General features: G+C 44.5%; 1 long non-coding RNA gene across 1 annotated transcript in view; it reads right to left on the reverse strand.

Moving 5' to 3' along the window:
- Positions 1–8,936: 8,936 nt before the first annotated feature.
- The window catches only part of LOC117314491 (uncharacterized), a 29,701-nt gene continuing 23,705 nt past the window's right edge, over positions 8,937–14,932 (reverse strand). The window contains exons 5-6 of the long non-coding RNA XR_004529241.2: positions 12,579–13,366; positions 8,937–11,701 (exon numbers count right to left, since the gene is read on the reverse strand). This is a non-coding gene — a long non-coding RNA (uncharacterized lncRNA). The remainder of the gene's footprint in view (positions 11,702–12,578; positions 13,367–14,932) is intronic.

Below are 14,932 nucleotides of genomic sequence, written 5' to 3' on the forward strand. Positions count from 1 at the left end.
CCTGAGATGGGGGTTAACATGCAAGAAGCTGACTAGTGGGTGTTCCTGGTGTTAGCATCTATGGAAGAGAAAGGAAGTAGGACTGGGCAGAGGGGGGAGAAGTTGGGCTGCACTGTAGACTCAGGGAAAGCCTCAGCCAACCCTAAAGAGAGCTCTGAAATGAAGGTGGCCTTTTGCAGTTGGCTTGACTTGGGGTGAGTAGATTGGGCCTTTATATCTCATGTCAACCCGAGGTGGAGCTGCCCCAGGAAGAGGATGTGAGGTGGGCAGGTTGACTCTCTTTAGCTAAAGAAGGCTGACAGTCAAGGGCTGTCTGGCAGCAGCACTCCCAGCTGCTGGAAGAATTACTTCAGCTCCCAAGTAATTGGGAGCTCAGAGGCACATCAGAGTCTGTTACAAGTCTGTACAAAAATCCTACAGCAGATGTCACAGTTAATGTTAGAGTGTGGAAACCCTTCCCTTCAAGATTAGAATCAAGACAAGGAAGCCCATTATCACCACTTCTATTTAGCACTGTGTGCTGAGACTGGAAAAACAAAAGGTTTAAGGATTAAAATGGCAACAAAATGAATATGATTTGCAGGTACAATGATTGTCTATGAAGAAGATAATTTACAAATAAATTATTACAATAAACAAATTTGTCAGAGTTGCTATATGCAAGGTAAATGTATATAGATATGTGTATACATATGTCTGTCAATTGTATTTTTATAAACAGTTATTTAGAAAACCTTATTTTAAAATACTATTTACAACGGCATAGAAATATAACTTGAAATAAATCTAACAAAAACGTGTAATCCCTTTATGGAGAAAATGATAAAATTGTTTTGAAAAATATTAAAGAATATGTTAAATAAATGGGAAATATATGATGTTTATGGACAGAACTCTGTTCTATAAAGATTTCAATTCTTCCCAAATTGATCTATAGATATGATGAAACTCCAATAAAAAAAAGTACCACTGTGGTTTTTGTGGAATTTCATTTATTTATTTTTGGCTGTGCCTGGTCTTCATTGCTGCACACGGGGTTTCTCTACTTGTGGAGAATGGGGGCTACTCTTTGCTGCGGTGCACGGGCTTCTCATTGCGGTGGCTTCTCTTGTTGTGGAGCACAGGCTGTAGGTGCGCGGGCTTCAGTAGTTGTGGCACAGCGGGCTCTAGAGTGCAGGCTCAGTAGTTATGGCACACGGACTTCATTGCTCTGCGGCATGTGGGATCTTCCCAGTCCAGGGCTGGAACCCAGGTCCCCTGCATTGGCAGGCGGATTCTTAACCACTGTGCCACCAGGGAAGCCCGTTTTTTTGGAATTTGACAAGCTGATTTGAAAATTTATATGGAAGAATAAAAGACCAAGGAAGAAGAAAAGTGAAAAAACTTGCAATACTGGATAAGATGACTTATTATCAGATTATATTATTAAGAACATGATGCTGATACAGGATGAGACAAATTGACAAGTGAATAGAACAGACTAGAGCCCAGAAAGAAATCCCCATATATGCATATATGGAAGCTGGATTTTCACAGATCATTTGAAAAAGGAGACTATTTTGTAAATGGTTTAAGGACAATTTGGTTCCCATATATTTTTAAAAATCTGAAAATAGATCCTAACCTTGTATCATAAACAAAAGTCAATCTAGGTGTTAAAGACTTAACGTGAAAGGCACAACCATACAGTTTTAGAAATAGCATATAGGGAATAGCTTCAAAATCTTGAGTAAGGGAGAGTTTCTTAAAGAAGACACAAAAGTGCAAATTATGCAGGGAAAGATGAATACACTCAAGTACATTAAAACTGAGAATTCAGATTGTCAAAAGACACAGTAACAAGAATACAGAAACAACACGAAAACTGAGAGATGATGTTTGCAACCCTTATTATCAACAATGATTAGTATCTGGAATATATAAAAACTTTGAAAAAATCAATAGGGAAAGACAAACCAACACAAAAATGGAGAAAACACACAGGAGCCAGATACTTACAGAAGAGGAACACAAAAAGTCCATAACCATAGGAAAAGGTGTTAACCTCATTAGCAATCAGGGACATGCAAACCAAAACCAAGATAAGCCTTGTAAGTTATGTTTTCCTTTGCCCCCAAACTTAACAGCAAACATTTATTATCTAACAGTTCCTGTGGGTCAGGAATTTGAGGTGGCTTAGCTGGGTGATTGTTATCCAGGATGTCTCATGAGGTTGCACTCAAGAAGTTAGTGGAGACAAGGATATACTGTACAGCACAGGGAATATAGCCTGTATTTTATAATGACTATAAATGGATTATAATCTTTAAAAATTGTGAATCACTATGTTGTACACCCAAAACTTACAAAACTTTGTAACTCAACCATACTTCAATTAAAAAAAAGAAGGAAAAAAGAAGGTAGATGAGCTGTAGTCTTCTAAAGGCTTCACTAGCACTGGAAGATCTGCTTCCAAGATGGCTCACTCACACGGCTAGCAAGTTGATATTGGCTGTTGGCTGTTGCCACATGGAGAAACTGCTTGAATATCCTTACAATATGGCAGCTGGCCTCTCTCAGAGCAAGTGATCTAGAAGAAAGTCAGGCAAAGCTGTGCTGTCCTTTGTAATCTTGCCTCAGCAATCATAGTCCATCATTTCTGCAATATCTTATTGTTTATGCAGATTAGCTGTATTTGTGGGAGTGCAGTGTATCAGGAGGTGAATGTTAAGAAGCAAGATTCACTAAGAACCATCTTGGATACAAGCTACCATAGCTACCATTCCACATGTAATAGACTGACAACATTTTAAAAGTCTACCACTCCCTGTCATGAAAAAGACACAATGACACTCACTAGGACCACAAGGGGAAAAATCAAGACAGAAGAGTTAATTATGTTGTGTGGGTCCCCTATGCTCTTGTCATCCTTCTGGTGAGAGAGAGGCGCTAGGGCCATTGAGTCATACTGTCTCTCTCAATCCAAGAGTATAGAGCAATAAAAACTATCACCTGCCTGCACGTGGGAAGATAAACTGGTACAGACACGTCAAAAATATCTGCATTTCCTAGGAGAGTTGAACTTTTTGCACAACCCATGATCTAGCAATTCCACTCGCAGTATATATTTTAAAGAGTTTTGCACATGTGCGATAGAAAAACATGTTTACAGAAGTCTTACTTTTAAGAGCAAATATTTATAAATAATCCATTAATGGATAAACTAATTATGGTGTACTTATCAAGCAGAAAACTATATACTAAAGCAAAATGAATGAACTAAGGTACATGCTTCAATCTTAAGTAATCTAAAAAACAATGTTGAACAAAAGATGCAAATCACAAAGGAATATGCACAATGTATTCTTCAGAGACATACATATGAGATAAAACTGTAAAGAAAAGTAAGAGAATAAATGATCAATACAAAATGTAGGCTGGTAACTACTTCTGTGGGAGAGGGATCAGGAAGTAATTGGAAAGGAGCACTGGTAATGTTCTATTTTTCAAATGCCATGGTTCTTCAAATACTACTGATACATTTTATATAGTCTTTTTGTGAAAAGAATATGCTTCACAATAAAAAAAATGCAAATAAAATGTTCTTAAAAAGTAATTTTAAATGTCAGGTCTATTTCAGTGAGCAAGCGGATTTTTCTTAAATATTCATCGTTACACATCAAGCATCTCCCCATCCTCCATTCCTCTTCATCAAAAGAGAAAAGTATAAATGTACCAAGCCTAGAAAAGCGGGTTGAGTTTCTTCAATTCACAAATGCTACCACAAAAGTCATGGTAATTTGCCCTCAGAGCTCCTTCTGATTCATTGTCTGGCTCCACATCTTTGATGTGGATTTTCAGAACAGCTAAAATAGGCTGAGAATAATAAAACCAAATCCAACTTCATGCAAAAGAAAAATTAGAATTGGACTGAAATTGATTTGCTAGGTGAATTCTATTCTTCCTCAGGTCTGTGACATCATGCCATGTTAATGTTAAAACATATATTCGTCTCTTTATTTTCCTCATTGTTCTGTAAATGGTTCAGAAGAGAAATGTCATCAAGTCCAGATGAGTTACCAAGATGGTCCTAAATATTAGGGTTCTCTTACTGATAAAATAATCAGAAGAATATTTCCAGAAATATAGTACATTTTTCTACAGTATGTTAATCACTAAACTTTTTAAGAGTTTCCAAATCATAAATAGCTTTCAATAGTGTATATGCATTTTAGTTGCATAATCATATAAAATAATTCATTGGCATTAAGAAAAGATCAATAGCACAGATGTGACAGACCCATGGATCAGTCAGCGTTCTTTGGTTGCAAGTAACAAACACCAAATCTGATTAAAACTAGAAAGTAATTTATTTTGAGAATATGGGGTGTCTCACCAAAGCGAAGAAACAACTGACCAAGCAGACTTTGGAAAGGGCAGGAATTAGGGTAGCTTCAGGAATCTAGATGGTAGAACTCATTAGGCAGTATTTTTTTCCTAGGTACTATCATCAAAATAAATTAGCCCCAGTATCTTTCAGTTCTTGTGTCACTGTGCTCAGTTTTCAAATTCCTGCGACAGTCTGGCCTGGGCCACCTCTTGGCAAGAGGAAGGGTATGGCATAATTGACAATTCTACCCAGACTGCTGCAGTGATAGGTTTGGGGTGGTAATGGGAAAAGATCCAGTATTCTCCAAAGTAGAATCAGGTGCTGTTACTAAAAGAATAGGGGGTATTGACATTGGGCTGGCAAAACAGCAGATATCCACTATAACCCTCTTAGCAGAAATTAATTTTGCTGTAATCTTCTTATCCAGAACCATTGCACAATTTAAATTAATGCCACAAACATTTGGGCATTGTCTTAGTCGGCTAGGACTGCCATAACAAAATCCAATAGATTGGGAGGCTTACGCAACAGAAATTTATTTTCTCACAGTTTGGGAGGTTGGAAGTCTGAGATCAGGGTGCCAGCATGGGTGGGTTCTGGTGAGATCCCTCTTCCTGTTTGTAGATGGTCATCTTCTCCCTGTGTCCTCACATGATCTTTCCTGTCTCTTTTCTTAATGCCACCAGTCCTATCAGATTAGGACCCCACCCTTATTACTTCATTTAACCATAATTATATCTTAAAAGTCCTATCTCCAAGTAGAGTCATACTGAGGGTTTGGGGCTTCAACATATAAATTTTGTGGAGACACAGTTCAGTTCATGGCAGATACCACTATGGGATTCACAATTTGCTAACTTTTTTTCTTTTTTCTTTTTTTTTTTCGGTACGTGGGCCTCTCACTGTTGTGGCCTCTCCCGTTGTGGAGCGCAGGCTCAACGGCCATGGCTCACGGGCCCAGCCGCTCCGCGGCATGTGGGATCTTCCCAGATCGGGGCACGAACCTGTGTCCCCTGCATCGGCAGGCAGACTCTCAACCAATGAGCCACCAGGGAAGCCCTGCTAACTTACTTTTGACAGTCTTCTTGTCCTCATGCACAAATTTGATTGCAAATTCTGGAGAATGTGTGCTGTTTTCTAAGTAATCTGTCCGGGGTGTGTCACGCTCTGTGGGGAGCCCTACCTCTCTGCCTCCTGGACCATGAAATACTGTGCTCAAAGCCAGAGGCTCATGTCTGATGTCCATGTGCCAGGCTGGCTTGTCCAAGTCCATTACTTTTCTGCATTTCAGCTCTGGAGCACTCTCTGCTCCAGCCTTGGTAGCGTTTCCTCTTCTGTTTTTCAGACACCCCAACAGGAACTGCTTAGCGAGGCCATGTGGAACTGTGGAAAGGTGTCAGAACGCCTATGTTCTATCCCTAGCTCCAGCATCTCAAGCTGTGTGACTTTAGGGAAATCATTTAACTTCAGTAAATTCATCTATGCCACAAATGTGCATTGCTTTCTTACTTGCAAATTTGGGGCTAGGTGTTGAGAAGTCAGTGATACCTGCTACAAAAGAAAATGTAGGATGCTGTGAGAGCACGTGAGGAGGGTGAGGGCCTAGCAATGAATCTGGCAGTGTAGGTTGCGGAAGGCTTTCTGGAGGAAATGACCTTTGATAAGGAAAATGAAGGATGAGCAGGAAGGAGTTACCTAGGAGTAGAGTGGGGGCAGACTGGGGGAGGACACACCTTCAAGACAGAGGGCCCAGCATGTGTACAGGCCCTGAGGTAGGAGTGACTTGGCACACAGATCTTCTGGCTAGATCAGAGATGCACAGGAAGAATGATGTAAGGTGAGGCTGGGCAGGAAGGCAGGGGTAAGAGCAGACCATTGTCAGACCTGTCGTCGATTTTGTTCTCTGTCCCAGGACGTGGGGTAGGAGTAAAGGAGACTTGCTCCAGTGTGTGTTTTCAAAAGATCACTCAGGCTAGAATATGGAGGATTACTGAGAGGAGGAGGAGGGATGGCTGAGGCTAGATCAGTGAAGCAGCTGAGGGGATGGTGGCTTGGAATAGAATGGGGAGAGTAGAGATAAACGTATTAGTCATATCTCTTTTTTTTTTTTTTTTGCGGTACTCGGGCCTCTCGCTGTTGTGGCCTCTCCCGTTGCGGAGCACAGGCTCTGGACGCGCAGGCTCAGCGGCCATGGCTCACGGGCCCAGCCACTCCGTGGCACGTGGGATCCTCCCGGACCGGGGCATGAACCTGCGTCCCCTGCATCGGCAGGCGGACTCTCAACCACTGCGCCACCAGGGAAGCCCCCATATCAGTCATTTCTAACGAAGATTACTATGCCTGAGGATTATATTAAACCTACCTGACTGGCCCAGAGTGATGTTTACTGAGTGATGAACACATTCAACATTTATCGAACCAGACACTTCTCTAAGTGCTGAGGATATAGCAGGAAACAAAACACAGACTTTTCCCTCACACAGCTTAGTTGCTAGTGAAATGGCTTACATTCTAGTGGGGTAGTTGAAGGGTCAAATGAGATATGTAAATTACCCAAATGTGAATGGTTACCTTGGGATCTCTAGTTCACTGATTTCTAGAGAATACTGGTTTTCAGCTTCCTCCCTGTATTAGTTTCCTGTGGCAGCTGTAACAAATTACCACAAACTTAATGGCTTAAAACACCACAGACATGTTACCTTCAGTTCTGGAGGTTGGAGATCTGAGGTGGGTCTCAGTGGGCTAAAATCGAGGCAGGGCTGCATTCCTTCTGGAGGCTCTTGGAGAGAATCTGTTTCCTTGGCTTTTCTCGCTTCTAGAAGCTGCCTGCATTCTTGGCTCAGGCCCGTCCATCTTCAGAGCCAGCAACAGCCAGACACGTCTTCCTCACACCCCATCCCTCTGGCACTCACCCTCCTTCCTCTCTCTTTGACTTATAAGGATTCTTGTGATTGCATTGGGCCCACCTGGATAAATCCAGGAAACTCGCTCCATCTGAAGATCCTTCACTTAATCACATATGCAAAGTCCCTTTTACCACGTAAGGTAAGGCATCTACAGGTTCTGGGGGCCAGGACATGGACACTTTCAGGGGTGGGTATTATTCTGCTGACCCCATTCTCCGGTGCAGGTTCAGTCTGTCCAAATCATGACACTGAATCAAATTTTCTCTTTTCTCTTTTTGGTGACCTCCCCAGGGTGTCACAGAGCAGTAACGTGAATCACAGAGACAACCAAGTTGGTTCAGTCTCTTTTTCCTGTGTCTGAGAGGTTTTAAGAGAATCCTAGAGGAACTCCCTCTTTATAAGAGGGTCTAGTGTCAAAACCACAGGTCTGGCCTGGTGCTGCTGGGGAAGAGAGCTGGGCAGGTGGTTCCTAGCTATGAGGGCCGCCTCGATGTTCTCAGAATATTCCAGCCAGTATCTGGAAATCTTTAACCATGAGTGCTCTGTCGAGCACGATGTCCTACCTACAGGGTTACTAGTGGGGAAAAAAATGACACTTTAAAGAATATCCCCTGACACACTTTATAGCACAGGGGTAGGAAAAGATTCAGGTGAATAAGAGAAGATCTGGAACTTGTTTCCTTATGGGGGAAACGATTCTAAGCAATTCCTTAAAGAATTACACTTTCGCATAATGCTGTTATTTTTCTTTTAATTTTTATTATTTATTTATTTTGGCTGCGTTGGGTCTTCATTGCTGTGCACGGGCTTTCTCTAGTTGTGGCGAGTGGGGTCTACTCTTCATTGTGGTGTGTGGGCTTTTCATTGCGGTGGCTTCTCTTGTTGTGGAGCACAGGCTCTAGGCACACGGGCTTCAGTAGTTGTGGCACACGGGCTCAGTAGTTGTGGCACATGGGCTTAGTTGCTCCACGGCATGTGGGATCTGCCCGGACCAGGGCTCGAACCCGTGACCCCTGCATTGGCAGGCGGATTCTTAACCACCGTGCCACCAGGGAAGTCCAATGCTGTTATTAAGGGATAAGAAAAACACCACTGGGGATTTTTAGTGACCCCTTTAAAACTAAATTTATTGGCATTTTATCATCAGGGACCAGGCTTCAGTTTTGTACATCTTTCCCATGGCTGCTCTAGATGAGCAGCTCTGAAAAGGAAATAAAGGGTTAAGTTAATAAAGGTTAAGTTCAAGTCCTCTTTTTTCCTTCAAGAAAATGACTAGGGTTTTCTGATTCTAGGTTAGAAACTGCCAACTCAGTAACAGCAAGTGAAAACCCACCCCCTTCAGATGCACACATAGTGTGAGGTGGGAGTGAGGCCTGGGGCTGCCGCAGCGCCTGGCGGGTCCTTGGCTGCACTTTGCAGGGACGGGCACATTTGGTTTGGACCTCCAGCCCCTGTGAGTGAGAGGGCCAGGCCGTGGAGTGTGGCTTCAAATACGTGGATGAAAATGGGCTTGAGAGGGAGGATGGATACTAGAGCGTTGCAAAAGTCAAGGCTGTTATCCGGGAGGAAAAGAGTGCACTCTGCCCCCGTGAGCTGCCCCTGGTGTGACAGGGACAGGAGCTGACGTGGAAAGCTGCGCTGAGAAAGGGGGCAGGACAATAAACTTTCTGGCCCCGTGTCTTTATTGCCTGCCATACACCACGCTCATGGGTCCTCAGGTCAGATTTGCTTCTTCGGCGAAAACGATTCTCCATTTTCCCCGGCCTCTGAGAAGCCACTGGAAGAAGCGGCCAGATGAACTTCAGGCGGGACGGGCCTCATCTTTGAAGGACAAATGCACAGAGGCACCCAATCTGCACGATCCACTTTCCTAGAGTCACAGGGCACTTCTTTCTTCCGTTCTCAGCCATTTTCCAAACCTGCTCTCCGCTTTCCTTCAGTCCTTGTAATCAGCATCATCTCATCCACACCTTTCAGTGGCTGGCGACACAATGCCTGCACCCTGGCTCGCTGGTCTCAGTTCCCCGCAAGGCAGTCTCGGCTCTCAAGGGCACCGGCTGAAGAACAGACGCTGCCTCTGCGTCCCCTTTCCCACACTCCAAGCAGGAAAGTGGGTGAAAGGGAGGTGAGGAAGGGCCTCTCTTTCCCTTTCAAAACCCTGGCATCAAAACCCTGCTAGGATTTCCATGTAGTACTTCATTGTGGGCTACAGCCCAGGTGTTTTCTATGAAAGCTAGAATTGATTCACTAGGTAAGAAATGGAAGACTCCTCCCCAGGCTTCCCAGCAAAATTACTTACACTATTAGTAGCATTAAGCAGGCTTTTACAACTGGAGATAAGCTACCCTGATGTTCCGTCTGTCTAGATGTGTGCAATCCAGGGCTATTTCACATGGCCTCGCATAGGTGTCAGGGCCAGAGGAGAATGTGGCTGTTTGTGTCTCTGATCTCCTGCTTGGATTTGTTCCTATGAGGAATTGCTCTTTTTTATTCTTTCACTAGAAAGCCATAGCTCATTAAAACTACAAACAGAGAGCATAAAGAAACCACGCGTTTAAACTCTGACTTTGCCTTAGGGTTTAGCAACCTGCCTAGTCAAATTGCCCTAGTGTTGCTATTAAAGCAAAGCTGCCTCTGTAAATAAATCACCAGGTGGCTCTGTCCAGGCATCTGAGAAATTTGTGTCAACATGTCTGTCACTTCTGCTGGCTGCCTGCAGTTTCGACAGTCAGGTGCAGGGTAGGCACCGGTCCCAGCTAGCGTCCTGGTTGTAGGGCTGCTGAGCTGTTGAATGGGGGAGATCAGCTGAACTCCTTTAAAAGCCCATCTCAGGGCCCCAGAGTTGTATGTCTGGAAGAGTCAATGTGATAATCAGTAACACCTTTTTTGTTTGTTTGTTTTTCAGTAGATGAGCTCAGAAAAATTTTAAGTGAAATCTTATATTATTATTATGGTTATTATAGTCTCATTTAAGGAATCACATAACAAATCCTTTTTAAACACAAATAATCATCCCTTAATTTTACTTCTTCTAGAAGTGCTGATTTTCATATGTTGGAAAATGGTTATTCCTCTAGAGAACAGCGTTCAGGGGTAAGTAAGCCATTTAGCAGTAATATAGTTAAAGTACTGAGAGTGAATCATTTCTGTTCCCACTCTCAGTAAATCTGTTTTGTGTGTCCCAGCTTGAAGAACATTGTGGAGGACGTGGACAAACATCTGAAGACAATACATCAGCTAGGCAGCCCAGGCCTCTCTGGGGTGCGGTATTTAAGGAGGTGGCGACAATTGAATAAGTCAGGGAAGGATGCAATGACCTTGCAGCCCTGATGGTTTCACTTCCCAACAGCGTCCAGGCACAACATTTCTGCCTGTCCTCTGGGACAAGGTGGGTAATGCAGAGCAGCAGAGGGGGCATTCTTCAGACACCAAAAGCAACAAAAAATAGAGAGTGTAAGGAGCTGACTTGATCTATTGAAGTGCATGCTTAATGTTCTCCCTTCTCCCGGGGATGAAAATGGCATTGAACATTTAACAACACACAGCAAATGCAGTCCCAGTTAGAACCACAGGGGCGCTCAATAAGCAAGAATGGACTTAACACTCCAGAGCCAGCAGCAAAGGGAGAAGGAAGTCCTTGCAGTCAGAAGGCACACAAGCTAAATGTCAGCTTAGACGTGATCTTTACTCCCATCCAGTGTGACGCTCCAGCATTTACAAAATGCATTTAATGCTCACAGAGATCCTGGAGGGCAGCTACTGTGGGTTGAATTATGTCTTCCTGAAAGTAATGTTGAAGTCCTAACCCCAGTACCCGTGAATGGGACCTTATTTAGAAATAGGGTCTTTGCAGATGTAATCAACTTAAGATGAAGTCATACTGGATTAGAATGGGCCCTATTCCAGTGCCTGGTGTCCTTGTAAAATGGGGGAAATTTAGACACACATAGAGGAAAGAATGCCATGTGAAGACAGATACACAAGGCAAGACAGCCATGTGACGATGGAGCCATGTGACAATGGTTGCAGCTGAAAGCCAAGGATGCCAGTATTGCCAGCAACCACCAGAAGCTAGAGGACGGGCATGGAACAGATTCTCCCTCTGAGCTGCCAAGAAGGAACCAAACTTGCTGATACCTTGATTTTGGACTTTTAGCCTCCAAAATTGTGAAAGGATACATTTCTGCGGTTTTAAGGCATCTAGTTTGCAGTACTTTGTTACGCCATCCCTAAAAAACCAATACTGTGGGTGATCTATTTCCAACTGTATGAAAGAAAAACCCAGGTTTCAGATATGGTAAGAAACTTACCCAACATTCTATAGCTGGTAGGAGATCAGTATGGAGACTTAAAACCCAGAGCTGTGACTTCAAATCCTAGGCTCTTCCCCCACCATGACCTCTGAAGACAGTTGACATGGAGGTGACTAAAGAAGAGATGTGTAGAAATTTCATTTCTGAGTATACACTTAAAAATTATTGAAAGCAGGGTCTCGAAGAGATATTTGTACACCCGGATTTATAGCAGCGTTATTCACAATGGCTAAAAGGTGAAAGCAACCGTAATGTCCATCGATGGATGAATGGATAAACAAAATGTGGAATATATATACAGTGGAATATTATTCAGCCTTAGAATGGAAGGGAATTCTGACTCGTGCTATGACATGGATGAACCTGGGGGACATTTTGCTAACAGAAATAAGCCAGTCAGAGAAAGACAAATACTGTCTGATCCCACTTATATGAGGGGATCTAGAGTAGTCGGATCCCTAGAGACAGAAAGTAGAGCGGCTGAGGAGAGGAAGCAGTAGGGAATTGTTTAATGGGTATAGAGTTCAGTTTTGCAAGATGGATAGAGTTCTGGAGACTGGTTTACAACAACGTAAATGCACTCAACACTGCTGAACTAGACACGTAACAACGATTATATGATACATTTTACGTGTATTTTGCCACAATTTAAAAAGGAGGGAGAGATATGGAGGGTCAGGGTTAGGGGTAGGGAGGCATGGAGGGAGCTTGTTCTGCTAACACGATTGTTAGGTTGGCTTTGCTCTGAGAAGGCACAGCCAGATTGGAAGGGCTGGTTTCCTCACTCCAGAAGATATTGCTTCCACCTGCCTGGGGCTTGTACCCGATGGAAGCCTTCAAAGAAGGAGGGTCACCTGCCTTCCTCCAGGGGGAGGGAGCCCACCCTCTGACAGTGCTGGCCTCGCCTTGCAGGCCAGCACACACTCTTACCCCAAACTGCTGCTTCAGGCAGCCTGGCCCAGGTGCTGGGCATCTGCCCCTGAGACTTACCTTGCTGCATTCTTCTCTTGGAAGACTCGGGGAACGCATCCTCCATTTGTTAGCAGGAGAGCGATTTTCATTGCTCTGCTTCCTGATCTTGCTGGCTTGTGGTGAAGAAGGGAGGCATAGGGGTCCGTTCCACGGACTATTCCCTTCACCTCCAAAGTCACGCTCCCTGACAGCAGAGCTGTGGCCCACCAGCTAAGAGATGGCCTCACTGCTGTTTCCTGGTTGGGAGCTGAGGGCTGAGCTGCTGGAAGCTCCAGTGCGGTGACCCCTGGCCTGCAGGGGGCGCTGTCTCGGTGGGCGCTCCAGATGGGTGGTACATGCCTCTATTTTGTCTGCGCCTTCCTTCACTTGTGCTTGTGTCATTGACATACACATTTATGGTCTGATTCATTTGAGATTTACAACCCCTTCTTTCGAGAGTTTAAAGGGCTCAAAGGGACAGCATGGATGGATAAGCATCATAATGTTATGTGAATGTGTTGGTCCCTCTGCATCTGGCCTTCTCCATCCATTCCCCACACTCTTCTGCTGACCTCTAAGGATGACATGTCCAGTGCTCCCCTTGCCCTCTGGCTTCCAACTGGGCTCAGCCTCTGGGAGGCACTGGCAGGGGACGACAGGCAGGTGGAGAGTCTATTCATGGTAGGTCTTCTCTCTGCTCCCTCGCTGCTGGCTCATGGCTGAATTCCTCCACTAAACCTGCAGCTCCTGTTGGGGCAGAGTGGGGTGGTCCCTGCTGGCTTTGGAGCTCCCAGAGTTGCAGCCACAGCTTCCTTCTAATGACAAAGCTAAAACATTTTAGTCATGAGTTTGATGTCCTATATTCAAGGGGAAGCAGTCCATGGACTGGGAGGGGAGGACAGTGCCTCACAAACAGTGGCGCATTCTTCCCTAGGGAATTTAAGAAACAGCCAGCTTTATAGAGCGTTAGAAACGGCAACTCGGAAACAGGGCATGATTGACTGGGGTTGCGCATCTGACCTTATGTAGAAAGGTCAAGGGGTAAGGAAGTAAGTATAGAGCCCAGAGTTGGCTTGGCATTTGGGGATTGGATGACCAGATATACTGTGTTACAGGTACATGAAAGTACAGGTACACCTCCGTAAAGAGCTCTACGGAAGAGTCTCTTCCATTCCTCCTCTGGGTACCATCTGATTCCTGCTGGGACTCTGACTGATACAGTGAGTGTCAGGAGAAAAAATATTATCACAGAGAACCAAGGGGTTGGGAAAGGACAGGTAATATAAAAAATGCAAATCAAAAGTTGATGGATATACTTAGGTTCTCTGACTTACTGACTGGAATTTTTAACATGAAAGGCCCAACAGCTGCATTGACTAGATCCTGTGGCTTTTTATTTTAGTAGTCTGCAAGTCTTATCAAAAAGACATCCAGGGCTTCCCTGGTGGCGCAGGGGTTGAGAGTCCGCCTGCTGATGCAGGGGACGTGGGTTCGTGCCCCAGTCCAGGAGGATCCCACATGCCGTGGAGCGGCTGGGCCCGTGAGCCATGGCCGCTGAGCCTGCACGTCCGGAGCCTGTGCTCCACAACAGGAGAGGCCACAACAGTGAGAGGCCTGCGTACCACAAAAAAAAAAAAAAAAAAGACATCTACCTTCTGTATATTATGGCCATGATTCCTGTCCACAGATAAGTGTGGATGTTTCGAGGACCAGCTATGAGGAGGAGCTACACACTGGTGCCCTAGTCCAAAAGGATAATATTAATAACAGTAATAGTAACAGTAAGAGTGACATATAATATGCTGGGCATTATGCTAAATCTTTTCTGTATCGTCTCCCTGAATCCCCACAACGGCTCCATGAAGCAAACACCCTAATGTACAATGAAGAAACTGAACTTAGAGAGGCTAAAAATGTGCTTGAGGCTTTACAGTTAGACTTCAAGCCCAGGTATCTGACACCCCAGCCCTGCATTTGCAGCAGCTCTGCCCTTTCCAAATCACGGCCATTGCATTTCTAGGAAATCAAATATAGTTTTTCACCAGGATAGGGCAAGGTCCCCAAACTCTAATTAGAGGAACTAAGACACCCTGTGGAACAGTGGCAGGCTCTGTTTCATGTCTCTTGCTTCCCCCAGATGCCCACAAAATGGGCCACCCTACCACCACCACCACCACCACCATTACCACCACCATTATCACCACCACCACCACCACCATCACCATTACCACCACCACCACTACCACCATCACCACCACTACCACCACCACCACCACCATTACCACCACCATAACCACCACCATTATCACCACCACCACCACCACTACCACCATCACCACCATTACCACCACCACCACTATTACCACCACCACCACCACTACCACCAGCATTAC

This window comes from Tursiops truncatus, chromosome 12, assembly GCF_011762595.2.
Source record: "Tursiops truncatus isolate mTurTru1 chromosome 12, mTurTru1.mat.Y, whole genome shotgun sequence".
Classification (NCBI taxonomy): Eukaryota; Metazoa; Chordata; class Mammalia; order Artiodactyla; family Delphinidae; genus Tursiops; species Tursiops truncatus.